Consider the following 15,320-nt stretch of genomic DNA (forward strand, 5'->3'; position numbering starts at 1 on the left):
GGTTAGGCGGCTGCCTTCGGCTCAGGTCATGATCCCAGCGTCCTGGGATCGAGTCCCATATCGGGCTCCTTGCTCGGCAGGGAACCTGCTTCTCCCTCTGTCTCTGCCTGCCTCTCTGCCTACTTGTGATCTCTCTCTCTCTCTCTGACAAATAAATAAATAAAATCTTAAAAAAAAAATAAAAATAAGGGACGCCTGGGTGGCTCAGTTGGTGAAGCTACTACCTTCAGCTCAGGTCATGTTCCCAGGGTCCTGGGATTCAGCCCTGCATTGGGTTCCACATTCAGTGGGGAACCTGCTTCTCACTCTCCCTCTGACTGTAGCTCCCCCTGTTTGTGGTTGCACTCGCTCGCACTCTCTCTGTCTCTCTCTCTCTGTCACAAAAATAAAAATCTTTTAAATAAGTAAAAATAAGAATTTTTCTAATCTGAAAAGAAAAAACAGCAGCTGTACTCCATGAGACAGACAGATTGTAGTGGGAGTGATAGATTCCACAGTTTAGGTCCAGGAAAGTTATTAAAACAGAGCAAAACAAAACAAAAAACAAATACTCAGAAAAGCTCAGAAAATGCCCCTTTTTCCAACAACAACAAAAGCAAACATGCAAAGCATAGGGGCATGGTAATTTTGTGTGGCACCCTGATGAACTTGCACATCTCCACATCTGACTACATCTGACCTCTGTCTTGGCAGAATACCCTGTGATTTTCCTGGAGCAAGGGGAGAAATGGCTGGTATGGAGCTTCTATGAGGCATTTTCTGATCCCTATCTTTTTGTTTGTTTGTTTGTTTGTTTGTTTGTTTGTTTTTAAAGATTTTGTTTATTTATTTGACAGAATTCACAAGTAGGCAGAGAGGCAGGCTGGCGGGGGTGGGGGGTGGGGGGAAGCAGGATCATGACCTGAGCCAAAGGCAGAGGCTTTAAGCCACTGAGCCACCCAGGCGCCCCTTCTGATCCATATCTTAAGGGAGACTTCAACAAAGCCATTTTTCATCTATCTCCCCAGTTGCAGTTGGGCACAGAACTTTCTACCTTGTCTCCACTCAGCTTACAGCTTCAGAATTCTATACAAGTCTACAAACATGCTTGGCTGTAATTTTAGAGATGACTCCTCAATGGCAGAGTGTTCCACTGCCTGTGTCACCTGTCATCCGGTCCCTCTGGTTTGGTGTCATTTGTGAGACCAGAGACATGATCTGACACTACACTGATCTTGCTTTTGTTGACTGTGTAAGTAACATACTATCTGAATCCATTTGGGCTCATTTTTTCCTTACCAGCTGAATCTATGGAAATGCCAAAACCTAGAAGCCACAGTGCTGCTATTCAGGAAACACTTGACAACTTGACACAAAGAAAATGGTAAGTTTGACTCACAAGTGAGAGCAGTCAAGAGAATCTGACTTTGAGAGATCTAGATATTCAATTTAGTAGTCAAAAGCTTCAAAGCACCTATTAGGAATATGTTCGAAGAATTATAGGAAACTATGTTCAAATGATTAGAGGAAAATATGACAATTCATCAAACACTGAGTTTCAATGAAGAAGCAGAAACTACATAAAATAACCAAATGCGAATTCCTAAGTTTAAAGATTAAAGAACTAACATGAAAACTTCACCACGTGGGGCAGCTGGGTGGCTCATTTGTTAGGCATCTGGGCTCAATAGCAGATATGAGATGAAAGAGGAAAGAATCAGCAACTCAAAGATAAAGCAATAGAAAGTACCAAATCCAAATAATAGAAAGAAAAACTGAAGAAAAATTAACATAGCTTCATGTACTGGGAGATGCCATCAAGTGTGATAACTTAAGTGTAATGAGACTCCCAGAAAGAAAAGAGTTAAAGAAGTAAGAAGAAAAAATAATGACTGAAATATTCCCATATTTGATGAAAAATATTAATCGATAGAACCAGGAAGCTCAACAAACTCCAAACAGGACAGACAGACAGGGACCCATACTTAAATACACCCTAGTCAAACTGTTCAAAGCTACAGACAAAAAAAATCTTGAAGGCAACAAGAGAAAAGCAATTTGTCATGTACAAGGAAACAACAATTCACTTAGTGGCTGACACGTCATCAGAGTCAATGGAAGCCAGAAAGCAATAGATGACATTTTCAAAGTGTTGAAAGAAAAAAACTGTCACCCAGTAATTCTATTTCCAGAAAAACTAGACTTGAAAATAAAGTTAAAATAAAGACATTCTTACATGTATTCACTTCTTAGTTTCCTTGAACATTGGTATACTTTAAAGAACTTTGAGGCTAGAGTAAGAAAAATGAAAAAGAATGTTCCAAGAAAAGAAGCACATCCATATGGAGATCTGGAGGACATTTTGATCAAGAATTTCTTTCTTTTTGGAGTATACTGTGTTCGTGTTGCAGATACTTCTACACTGTGATATTTTAAAGAATCATTGAGTTTCTGGGGCACTCCCAAGGTTGGGGGTGGGTGGTAAAGGGAATGTAACTCTATGCATTGTGAATATATTTATTTTCAAGTTGAAAAAAAATAAAGACATTCTCAGATAAAGAGTGAGAGAATTTGTTCCTAGTGGGCCCAACTTAACAAGAAATACTAATGGAAAACTTCCAGGCTAGAACAAAATAACTCAAATCCACAAGAAGAAACAAAGAATGAAGGAAATCAAAATACAAAAATGGATTTCAATACTCCACTTTAATTTTTCTTAAGAGAGAGAGAGAGAAAGCACAGGGTCAGGGAGGGGCAGAGGGAGAGGGAGAGAGAGAGAATTGTAAGCAGGCTCCACACCCAGCATGGAGTCCCATGTGGGTCCAATCTCACAACCTTAAGAAATCAGGAGAATCAGGAGTCGGATGCTTGACCAAGACACCCACGCACTCCTCAGTACTCCACTTTAAACAATGGATAATCATCTAGATATAAAATCAGTAAGGAAACATGGGATTTGAACTATACTTCAGACCAAATGGGCCTAACAGACAATATACAGAACATTCTATCCAACAGCAGCAAAATACGCATACCTCACAAGCACACATGGAACATTCTCAAGGACAGATCATGTTAGATACAAAATAAGTCTTAGCAAATTTAAGAAGATTGAAATTATATCAATATCTTTTCCAACCACAATGGTATAAAACTAGAAACCAGTAACAGGAAGAAAACTGGAAAATTTATATATTCATATTGGAAATTAAGGATCACACTCCTGAACAACCAATGGGTCAAAGAAGAAATCAAAAAATCTCTTGAGAGGTTGCCTGGCTGGCTCAGTCAGCACAGCATGCAAATCTTGATCTTGGAATTGTAAGTTTAAACCCCACATTTGGTGTAGAGAGTACTTAAAAATAAAAAAAAATTTAAATACCTTGAGGGGCACCTGCATGGTACAGTCAGTTAAGCATCCAACTCTTGGTTTTGGTTCAGGTTGTGGATTCATGGCTGTGGGATTAAGCCTCACATCAGGCTCTATGCTCAGTGCAGAGTCTGCTTGAGACTCTCCCTCTCCATGTGCCCCTCCCATTCATGCTCACCCTCTCTCTCACTCACTCTCTCTCTCTCTCTCTCAAATAAATAAATCTTTAAAAAAATATCTTGAGGGGTGCCTGGGTGGCTCAGTTGGTTAAACGACTGCCTTTGGCTCAGATCATGATCCCAGGGTCCTGAGATCAAGCCCTGTATCGGGCTCCCTGCTCAGCAGGAAGTCACTTCTCACTCTCCCACTACCCTGGCTTGTATCCCCTCTCTCACTGCCTCTCTCTGTCAAATAAATAAATAAAATATTTTTTAAAAATCTTAATACACACAAAAGTGGAAACACAACTTAAAAAGAACTTACTGGGTGCAACAAAAGCAGTTCTAAGAAGGAGGCTTTTAGCAATAAATACCTACATTTAAGAAAAAGGAAAGATCTCAAATAAACAACCTAACTCTATACTTTAAGGCCTTATTAAAAAGTACTAAGTCCAGGGGAACCTGGGTGGCCCAGTCAGTTAAGCATCTGCCTTTGCTCAGGTCATGATCTCAGGGTCCTGCTCCATGGGAAGCCTACTTCTCCCTCTCCCTCTCTCCCTCTGCTGCTCCCCCTGCTTGTGCACTCTCAGTCACTCACTCTCTCTCAAATAAATAAATAAAATCTTGGGACACCTGGGTGGCTCAGTTGGTTGAGCAGCTGCCTTCGGCTCAGGTCATGATTCCGGCATCCTGGGATCGAGTCCCGCATCGGGCTCCTTGCTCGGCGGGAGCCTGCTTCTCCCTCTGCCTCTGCCTGCCATTCTGTCTGCCTGTGCTTGCTCTCTCTCCCTCTCTCTCTGACAAATAAATAAAATCTTTAAAAAAATAAAAAAAATAAAAAAATAATAAAAAAAAATAAATAAAATCTTAAAAAAAGAAACCAAGACTAGAAAAAAAAAAAACAGAGAAAAGATCAACAAAACCGTTTTTTTGAAAAGATAAATGAAAGTGACAAACATTTAGCTAAGAGTCGGGAAAAAAAAAACAGAGAAGATTCAAAAAATAAAATAAAATCAGAAATGAAAGAGGGGACATTACATCCAATATCACAGAAATACAAAGGATCATTAAGGGACTACTATGAACAATTATATGTCAACAAATTGAATAACCTAGAAGAAACAGGTAAATTCCTAGAAACACACAACCTAACAAGACTGAATCAGAAAGAAAAAGAAAGTCTGAACAGATCAATAATGTGTAAGGAGATTGAATCTGTAATTAAAACCCACACACACAGAAAAGCCCTGAACCAGATAGTTTCACTGGTGAATTTTACCAAACATTTGAAATATTAATGTCAAGCCTACTTAAACTCTTCCAAAAATTGAATAGGAACGAATGATCCCAAACTGTTTTAGGAAGTAAGCATTCTCCTGACACCAAAGCCAAGTAAGAACACTACAAAAAAAAGAAAATTACAGGCCAATATCAGAAATGAGCATAGATGCAAAAATCCTCAACAAAATACTAGCAAACTGAATTCACATTAGGAAGATCATACACCATGATCAAGTGGGATATTTCCCTGAGATGCAAGGATAGTTCAATATCTGCAAATCAATCAGTGTGATACACCACACCCACAGAATGAAGGATTAAAATCAGGATAATCTCATAGATGCATAAAAAGCATTTGAAAAAAGTTCAACATCCTTTTATGATTTAAAAAAACTCAACAAATTATGTTATAGGAATATACCTCAACATAATGAAGGTGATCTATGACAAGCCCACAGTTAGTATCATGCTCAGTGGTGAAAGGTTGAAAGATTTCCTCTAAGATCAGAAACAAAACAAAACAAAACAAAAAGACAAAGCTGCCCACTCTTACCATTTTTTTAAGATTTTATTTATTTATTTGAGAGAGATTGAGCACACACAAGCAGGAGGTGGGGCAGAAGGAGAGGGAGAAAGAGAAGGTAACTGCCTGCTGAGTGCAAGGCCCAATGTGGGGTTCAATCCCAGGACCCTGAGCTGAAGTCAGACACTTAACAGACTGGGCTACCCAGGCACCCCTCACACCCCCACCATTTCTATTCAACATATTACTGAAAGTCCAGAGCAATTAAACATATTAATGAAAGTCCAGAGCAATTAGGTAAGAAAAAGAAATAAAAGGCATCCAAATAATAAAGGAAATGGTAAAATTATCCCCTAAAGAATTCACCAAAAACTGTTAGAACTAATAAATGCATTCAGTGATGTTGCAGGACATAAAATCAACACTAAAAAATCTGCCGTTTCTATACACTAGCAATATACTATTCAAAAAGAAATTAAGTAAATGATCCCACTTACAATCATATCAAAACAATAAAATATTTAGGATTAAATTTAACTAAGAAGGTGAAAGATCTGTACAGTGAAAACTATAAAACATTAATGAAAGGAATTGAATGGAAAGATAACCCATATTCATGGATTAGAAGAATTAATATTGTTAAAATTCACAGTACCCAAAACAATCTCTATCAGAATTCCAATGGCGACAAACCATAAGTGACTCTTAATCTCACAAAACAAACTGAGGGTTGATGGGGGGAGGGGGTTGGGAGAGGGGGTGGGGTTATGGATATCGGGGAGGGTATGTGCTATGGTGAGTGTTGTGAAGTGTGTAAACCTGGCGATTCGCAGACCTGTACCTCTGGGGATAAAAATATATGTTTATAAAGCTGTAAAAAAAAAAAAAAAGAAAGAAAAAAAAAAAAGAATTCCAATGGCATTTTTCACAGAATTAGAAAAAACACTCCTAAAATTCATATGGAACCACAAAAGACCCCAGATAGCCAAAGCAATCCTTTTTTTTAATTTAAAAGATTTTATTTATTTATTTGACAGACAGAGATCACAAGTAGGCAGAGAGGCAGGCAGAGAGAGAGGGAGAAGCAGGTTCCCCGCGGAGCAGAGAGCCCGACTCCAAGCTTGATCCCAGGACCCTGGGATCATGACCTGGGCCGAAGGCAGAGGCTTTAATCCACTGAGCCACCCAGATGCCCCAATAGCCAAAGCAATCTTGAGCAAGAAGAACAAAACTGGAGATATCAGGCTTCCTGATTTTAAATTGAATTACAAAGCTATAGCAATCAGGAGTCCCTGGCAAGGGAAGAGTGTCAGAGGCAGAAGAAACAAAGTTCCCGGAGCTTCTCCAAGGCTGCTGTCGGGGTTGTCTGTCTGGCCACCCCCTCCCTGCCTGGCAAAGGCAATGGCTTCCAAACTCCTGCGCGCGGTTGTCCCTTGGCTTCCAGCATCTCTCCAGCGGCCACTTCTTGTGCAGGAACATCAAAGCCAGCATCACCCAAGTTGGTGATACGGCAAAGCAGTACAGGGAGAAAGGTCTTGTGGTTCCAGGTCATGTGATCACCCGCCTAATGATGCCAGAGCTGGAGAATGGGCCTGGCCGCACTGGCTGCTGGACAGTCTTCCTACGACATTAGTCCAGGCTGAAGCCCTGGACGAAAGCTGTGAGCTGGATCTAGCATGGATCACTTTGAACGTTGTGCTGGAGACACTCAAAGTCACCTCCTAGTTAACCAGGACTTCAATCCACCTGCTGTGCGCGGGATTGATGACGTCATGGGGGAATGATTAGTCCAGCAGGTGGATGATGACCCCAAAGCCCCGGCAAAGCCAGTCACTGAATTATACAAGAGCCAAGGAGCGCTTCGCCGATTTTCTGCGATGGAGACTAACAGAATCTGGGCCTATGTTTACACACTTTTCTCAAACATGATCACACCTATTCAGTCCAAAGCAGCAGCAGAACCAGGATAATGTCATTCATTTGGTTGTCTGCGTGGTATTGGTGCGGTGTCCAAGTTCGAAGCTAGTGGGCAGAGCTCACAGCGGCTTTCCTAGCCAAGATGGTGAGCTGACATGAAAACGAATGAGTAGAAAGCCTTCCTGAAGAGGCTTCTCTCTGCCCTTTTCACAAAAAGGGTCCCCTACACATGTCTCAGATGCCTCTGCGCATCTCAAGCCCTTCACAGGAAAGCAAGTACAGGCTGGATTTCAAAGGGCATCTAACCGAAACCCTAGCTGATTTCTGACCATCCTGTTGCTGTCTTAGCAGCCTTTTCACATGTGACAGCGTTGGCCTCTGGTTCCCCTGCCCCCCAAAGGCTGCTGAACCACAGCGCCAGAAAGCCTTTTCCCAAGTTCTCTGGCACGTGCCTTCCTTACTGCTTTTATCCCTCCCAGATCCCTTTCTAAGAGCTGAGAGCGAGGGGAGGGTGTCAGATTGCTTCCTGCACCAGGAACTGAGTTCAGCAGGTCTACTTACCTGGCTGGGCTGACCCTCATGAGTTGACCCTGCTCTTTTCTTTCATTGTGAAAAAAATAAAATCCTCAAGGTGCCTGGGTGGTTCAGTTGGTTAAGCATCTGCCTTTGACTCGGGTCGTGGCCTTGGGGTCCTGGGATCGAGCCCCGAGTTGGGCTCCCTGCTCAGTGGGGAGTCTGCTTCTCTCCCACTGCCCCCTGTCCCCCAGCTCATGGTCTCTCATGCTCGCTCTCTGTATCTCAAAAGAATAAATAAAATCTGTTTTAAAAATAAAAATAAAATAGGGGTGCCTAGGTGGCTCAGAGGGTTAAGCCTCTGCCTTCGGCTCAGGTCATGATCCCAGGTCCTGGGTTCGAGCCCCACATAGGGCTTTCTGCTCAGCAGGGAGCCTGCTTCCTCCTCTCTCTCTGCCTGCCTCTATGCTTACTTGTGATTTCTCTCTGTCAAATAAATAAATAAAATCTTTAAAAATAAATAAATAAATAAATAAATAAATAAAAAGAAATTACTGCACTAAAAGAATAGTTTAATTTTTTATTCAAGACCAAAAAAAATGCATTTTTGAAATGGTGCTAAATATTGACGCTGACACTGGTTTCCTCCTGTCAGTGACCGGAGCCTGGGGGTGAGGGAAATGTTACCCAAACTGAGTATGACAGCTTTATGGCTATGGGAAAACAAATTCTTAAAACTTTTTTCTATTCCAAAGATGCCTTCTATGGGGTGGCCATTCAGTCTAGAAATATAGATAATACAATTTTGTCATTCTTTTTAATGTAATATCAATAAACCATTTATTAAAGAGAAAATGCTACATGAATCAAAATAGTATGTCATTCTGACATAAAAATAAACACATAGATTAACGGAACAGAATAGTCCAGAAATAAACTCACTTATATATGGTCGATTAATCTTTGACGAGGGTGCCAAGCCAAGAAACACAATAGTGTTTGTAATGGTATTGGGAACTGGAGAGCTACAATCAAAAGAATGAAACTGGACCCCTATTGGACCCACCATACACAAAAATTAACTCAAAATGGATTAAAGACTTAATCATAAAACCTGAAACCATAAAACTACGAAAAGGAAGCATAGTGACAATGCTCCTTGACGTTGGTCTTGGCAACAATTTTTTAGATGTGCCAAAAGCACAGGCAACAAAAGCATCAAACACAAACACTTCTGCGCAGGGAAGAAAATAATCACCCAAATGAAAAGGCAACCTAAAGAATGGGAGAAAATATTTGCAAATCATGTATCTGATAAAAGGTTAATATCCAAAATATGTAAGGAACTCACACCACTCAACAACAAATAATTAAACCAACTTTAAAACTGGCAAAGGACCTGAATACACATTTCTCCAAAGAAGACACACGGATATGGCCAATAGGTACATGAAAAGGTGCTCAATGTCACTAATCATCGGGGAAATGCAGATCAAAACCATGGTGAGATACCCCCTCACACCTGTTAGGATGCCTGTTATTTGGTGAGAATGTAAGTTGGTACAGTCAATATGGGGGAAAGTATGAGATTCCTCAAAATATTAAAAATAGAACCACCATGTGATCTAGGAATCCCACTCGTGGTTATTTATCCAAAGGAATTGAAACCAGGATCCCAAAGAGATATCCGCACTCCCTGGCTCACTGCAGCGATATTCACAATAGCCAAGAAACAGAAATAACCCGACGTCCAACAGATGAATGGATGAAGAGAATACGGTCTATACAACAATAGAATATCATTCAGCCTAAAAAAGGCAGAAATCTTGCCATGGGCAACAACACAGGCGGACGTGGAGGACGTGATGCTAAGGGAAATAAGTCACGTGCAGAAAGACTGATACTGTATGACTTCACATGTTGATCTAAAATAGTCAAACTCATAGGAGCAGAGAGTAGAATGGTGGTTGCCAGGGCCTAGTGGGAGGCGAAAATGGAGAAAAAATGGTTAAAGGATAGAAAGTTTTAGTTATGTAAGGTAAATACCAAGATCTATACGGCATAGTGCCTATAGCTAACAACACTGTATTGTATGCCTGAAATCGGCTCAGAGGGGGACACCTGGGTGGCTCAGCAGGCGAAGTGTCTGCTTTCGGCTCAGGTCATGATCCCGGGGTCGATTGAGTCCCGAGTCGGGCTCCTTGCTCAGCAGGAAGGCTGTTTCTCCCTCTCACTCTGCCTACTTGTGCCTCTATCTCTCTGTCAAATAAATAACAAAATCTTTTTTTTTTTAAATTTGCTTAGGGTGCTCTTGGGTGGCTCAGTTGTTGCACATCTGCCTTCAGCTCAGGTCATGGTCCTGGGGTCCTGGGATGGGGCCCCGCATCGGGCTCCCTTCCTCAACAGGGAGCCTGCTTCCTCCTCTGCTTGTGCTCTCTCTCACTGTCAAATAAATGAATAAAATATTTTTTTAATTTGCTCAGAGGGTAGATATTATATTAACTGTTCTCAACACACATCATCATCATCAAGGCAGGAGAAAATTTTATGGCATAGATTGTGGTGATGGTTTCTTTTTTTTTTTCTTTTTTTTTTAAAGATTTTATTTATTTATTTGACAGACAGAGATCACAGGCAGGCAGAGAGGCAGGCAGAGAGAGGAAGGGAAGCAGGCTCCCCGCTGAGCAGAGAGCCCGATTGTGGGGCTCGATCACAGGACCCTGGGATCATGACCTGAGCCGAAGGCAGAGGCTTTAACCCGCTGAGCCACCCAGGCGCCCCTCTTTTTTTTTTTTTTTAACACATAATGTATTATTAGCCCCAGGAGTGCAGGTGTGTGAACCGTCAGGCTTACACAGTTCACAGCACTCAACATAGCACATACCCTCCCCAATGTCCATCCCCCAGCCACCCTATCCTTCCCACACCCCTCCACTCCAGCAACCCTCGGTTTGTTTCCTGAGACTAAGAGTCTCTTATGGTCTGTCTCCCTCCCTGGTCCCATCTGGTTTCACTTTTTCACTCCCTGCCCCCCATGGCCCCCTACCCTTCTTCTCAAATTCCTCATATCAGGAAGATCATATGATGATTGTCTTTCGATGACTGACTTATTTAGCTCAGCATAATACCCTCTAGTTCCATCCACGTCATTGCAAATGGCAAGATTTTGTTCTTTTTGATGGCTGAGTAGTATTCCATGGTATATATACACCACATCTTCTTTATCCATTCATCTGTTGATGGACATCTAGGCTCTTTCCATAGTTTGGCTATTGTGGACATTGCTGCTGTAAACATTCAGGTGCACGTGCCCCTTCAGATCACTACATTTGTATCCTATCCTGAGGGTAGATACCCAGTAGTGCAATTGCTGGGTCTAGGGTAGCTCTATTTTCAACTTTTTGAGGAACCTCCATGCTGTTTTCCAGAGTGGCTGCACCAGCTTGCATTCCCACCAACAGTGTAGGAGGGTTCCCCTTTCTCCACATCCTCGCCAGCATCTGTCACTTCCTGACTGGTTAATTTTAGCCATTCTGACTGGTGTGAGGTGGTATCTCATTGTGGTTTTGATTTGTATTTCCCTGATGCTGAGTGATGTGGAGCACTTTTTCACATGTCTGTTGGCCATCTGGATGTCTTCTTTGCAGAAATGTCTGTTCATGTCCTCTGCCCATTTCTTGATTGGATTATTTGTTCTTTGAATGTTGAGTTTGTTAAGCTCTTTCTAGATTTTGGACACTAGCCCTTTATCTGATATGTCGTTTGCAAATATCTTCTCCCATTCTGTCAGTTGTCTTTTGGTTTTGTTAACTGTTTCCTTTGCTGTGCAAAAGCTTTTGATCTTAATGAAAACCTTAGTAGTTCATTTTTGCCCTTGCTTCCCTTGCCTTTGGCGATATTCCTAGGAAAAAGTGCTGCAGCTGAGGTTGAAGAGGTTGCTGTCTGTGTTCTCCTCAAGGACTTTGATGGATTCCTTTCTCACATTGAGGTCCTTCATCCATTTTGAGTCTATTTTCGTGTGTGGTGTAAGGAAATGGTCCGATTTCATTTTTCTGCATGTGGCTGTCCCAATTTTCCCAATACCATTTATTTTTTTTTAAAGATTTATTTACTTATTTGACAGAGATTACAAGTAGGCAGAGAGGCAGGCAGAGAGAGAGGAGGAAGCAGGCTCCCTGCTGAGCAGAGAGCCCGACTCAGGGCTCGATCCTAGGACTCCGGGATCATGACCAGAGCCGAAGGCAGAGGCCTTAACCCACCGAGCCACCCGGGCGCCCCCCAACACCATTTATTGAAGAGGCTGTCTTTTTTCCATTGGACATTCTTTCCTGCTTTGTCGAAGATGAGTTGACCATAGAGTTGAGGGTCCATTTCTGGGCTCTCTATTCTGTTCCATTGATCTATGAGTCTGTTTTTGTGCCAGTGCCATACTGTCTTGATGATGACAGCTTTGTAATAGAGCTTGAAGTCCGGGATTGTGATGCCACCAACTTTGGCTTTCCTTTTCAATATTCCTTTGGCTATTCGAGGTCTTTTCTGGATCCATATAAATTTTAGGATTATTTGTTCCATTTCTTTGAAAAAAATGGGTGGGATTTTTATAGGAATTGCATTAAATGTGTAGACTGCTTTATTGTAGCATAGACATTTTCACGATATTTGTTCTTCCAATCCAGGAGCATGGAACATTTTTCCATTTCTTTGTGTCTTCCTCAATTTCTTTCATGAGTACTTTATAGTTTTCTGAGTATAGATTCTTAGCCTCTTTGGTTAGGTTTATTCCTAGGTATCTTATAGTTTTGGGTGCAATTGTAAATGGGATTGACTCCTTAATTTCTCTTTCTTCTGTCTTGTTGTTGGTGTAGAGAAATGCAACTGATTTCTGTGCATTGATTTTATATCCTGACATTTTACTAAATTCCTGTACAAGTTCTAGCAGCTTTGGAGTGGAGTCTTCTGTGTCTTTAGGGTAAATATGTGGTGATGGTTTCACAAGTACACTAAGCCCCAAACTCATCGAGTTGTATACATTATGTATGGACAGCTTTTCAGATGTCAATCACACCTCAATAGGTGGTTTTTTAAAAGGCAAAAGAGGAAGAGGAGAAAAAGACAACCCTGAAGAATGATTACAAAATAAGAGATAACTAAAATAGTAGCAAAACTACAAAGAAAAAAAAGAGTAACATAAAAGGGTGGTGGTTATCTCTAGGAATGAAGTAGAGTCATAGTTTGCACAAGGTACAAGGGGCGTTCTGAAGTTATGGCGATGTTTGATTTTGTGCAACTGGCTGTATATGTGTTATATTTCACAATAAAAGGCTTCAGAAGGATTCAGCCAAGTTGGCGTGTAGCTATACACACCCAGTTCATTATTGCCTCTGCAATATAGTACCCCAATAAATGATAGCAGCGCAAGAATATAAACAGGAAACACAACCTGATAACATAGTTAGCCCTGAAATAGCTGGAAATCAGACATAACCCGATTGGTTACTGCCTCCGCTCCCCTGCCCAGCCTCCACTGTCAAACAGAGGCAGGCTAAGTTTTTTGCTTTCAGCGGGTCAGGAAGGGTAGGCACATAACCTTGTCTCAGGAAGCAAGATGGAGGGAGGGTCCGCCCCGTATTCTCCCAACCCAATAACCCCAGATCAAGTAAATAAAACAAGTCCTAGCTAACTGAGGGATTCCCTAGTAACTGGCCCAGCCCTGGATGTCCCAGCCATGGGATCCAGAACCCTCATCAGTGCTTTATACCACAGCAATACCTGCTACTAGATGGCACCAAACCCCAGCCAGGATCAGAACAGATTTGGATGGTCCGATAGACTTGCCCCATTCATTTCATTAATCCCACAATGACAATTTCACATGTCATGTGACTGAACTTCTTGTCAGCTATCTGTTGCATTATGGTTTATCTGTTCTACTGTTGATGGGCATTTGGGTAGTTTCCTGCCCCTGGTTATTATAAACAAATCTGCTATTTATTTAATTAGGTCATCTTTAATTTCTTTCAATAATATTTTGTCATTTTCAGCAGACAAGTTTGTACCTCCTCAGCTAAACACATTCCCAAGTATTTTGCTCTGTTTGCTGCTATTTTAAATAGAACTTTCTTAAAAATGTTTCAAATTTCAAATATCATTTCAAATTGTTCCTTGCTAGTAGATACAAACACAACTACTTTTGCATGTCGATCTTGCATCCTGAACTTTGCTGAATTTTTATTACCTTTAACATTTTTTTGTGGTTCCTTAGGTTTTTCTGTATGTATGATCACACCATCTGCAAACAGAGATAGTTCCACTTCTTTCTTTCCAGTATAAAGGTCTTATGTGTCTTTCTGTTGCCAAAAAGAAACAGATTAATTAATCTAATCCAGATTAGATTCACGAAACAGGTGTTGAGTTTTGTCAGATGCGTTTTCTGTCAGGAATCTTTGGATCCACATTCATAAGGGATATTGCTCTAGCTTTCTTGTGATGTCTTTGTCTTGCTCTGACATCAAGGTAATGCTCAGGAAAGGTCTCATAGAATGGATTAGGAAGTATTTCCTCTTCTTCTATTATTTGAATGAGTTTAGGAAGGATTGGAGTCAATTCTTCTTTAAATGAAGCCATCCCATCTAGGACTTCTCTTTTGGGAGGGTTTTTTTTTTTTTAAGACTTTATTTATTTATTTGACAGGCAGAGATCACAAGCAGGCAGAGAGGCAGGCAAAGAGAGAGGAGGAAGCAGGCTCCCCGCTGAGCAGAGAGCCCGATGTGGGACTCGATCCCAGGACCCTGGGATCATGACCTGAGCCGAAGGCAGAGGCTTTAACCCACTGAGCCACCCAGGCGCCCCTTGGGAGGGTTTTGATGACTGATTTACTTGGTCCATTTGAGCTGCTTTAACAGAATGCCACGGACAGGTGGCTTATGAACAACAGAAATTTGTTTCTCATTTGTTCTAGATCTAGAAATTTGAGATCTCGGGGCCAGCATGGTAAGGCAAGAGCTCTGTTCCTGACTGCAGACTTCTGGCATCCTCACGTGAGGGAAGGGGCAAGCAAGCTCCCTGGGGCCTCTTAAAGGCACTAATCCCATTCATGGATCCCATCCCAATCACCTCCCAAATGCCCTACCTCGTAATACCATCCTTTGAGAGGTCAGGATTTCAACATATGAATTTTAGGGGAACACAAACATTCAGATCACAGCAACTATTCAATCTCTTTACTCATGATAGGTCTGTGGAGATTTTCTATTCCTTCTTGAATCCATTTTGGTAGTCTGTGTTTCTAGGAATTTGTCCATTTCATCTAAGTTACCTAACTTGTTGGCATACAATTATTCATAGTATTCTCTTAGGATCCTTTAATGGGGGAGTTCAAGCTAATGTTATTAATAATCGTGCTTTTTCACAGCTTACCAATAAACATATTTCTAAGGATGACAATTTAATGCCACACAGATATAAACAAAAAAACATTTTCAGGGCACCTGGGTGGCTCAGTGGGTTAAGCCTCTGCCTTCAGTTCATGTCATGATCTCAGGGTCCTGGGATCGAGCCCCACATCGGGCTCCCTGTTCAG

The 15,320-nt window shown here is 41.4% G+C and overlaps 1 pseudogene; it reads left to right on the plus strand.

The window, feature by feature from the left end:
* Positions 1-2,783: 2,783 nt before the first annotated feature.
* LOC125092189 (adenylate kinase 4, mitochondrial-like) lies at positions 2,784-7,281 on the plus strand (annotated as a pseudogene).
* The last annotated feature ends 8,039 nt before the right edge of the window (positions 7,282-15,320 follow it).

The sequence above is a fragment of the Lutra lutra genome, chromosome X (genome assembly GCF_902655055.1).
Source record: "Lutra lutra chromosome X, mLutLut1.2, whole genome shotgun sequence".
In the NCBI taxonomy this organism is placed as follows: domain Eukaryota; kingdom Metazoa; phylum Chordata; class Mammalia; order Carnivora; family Mustelidae; genus Lutra; species Lutra lutra.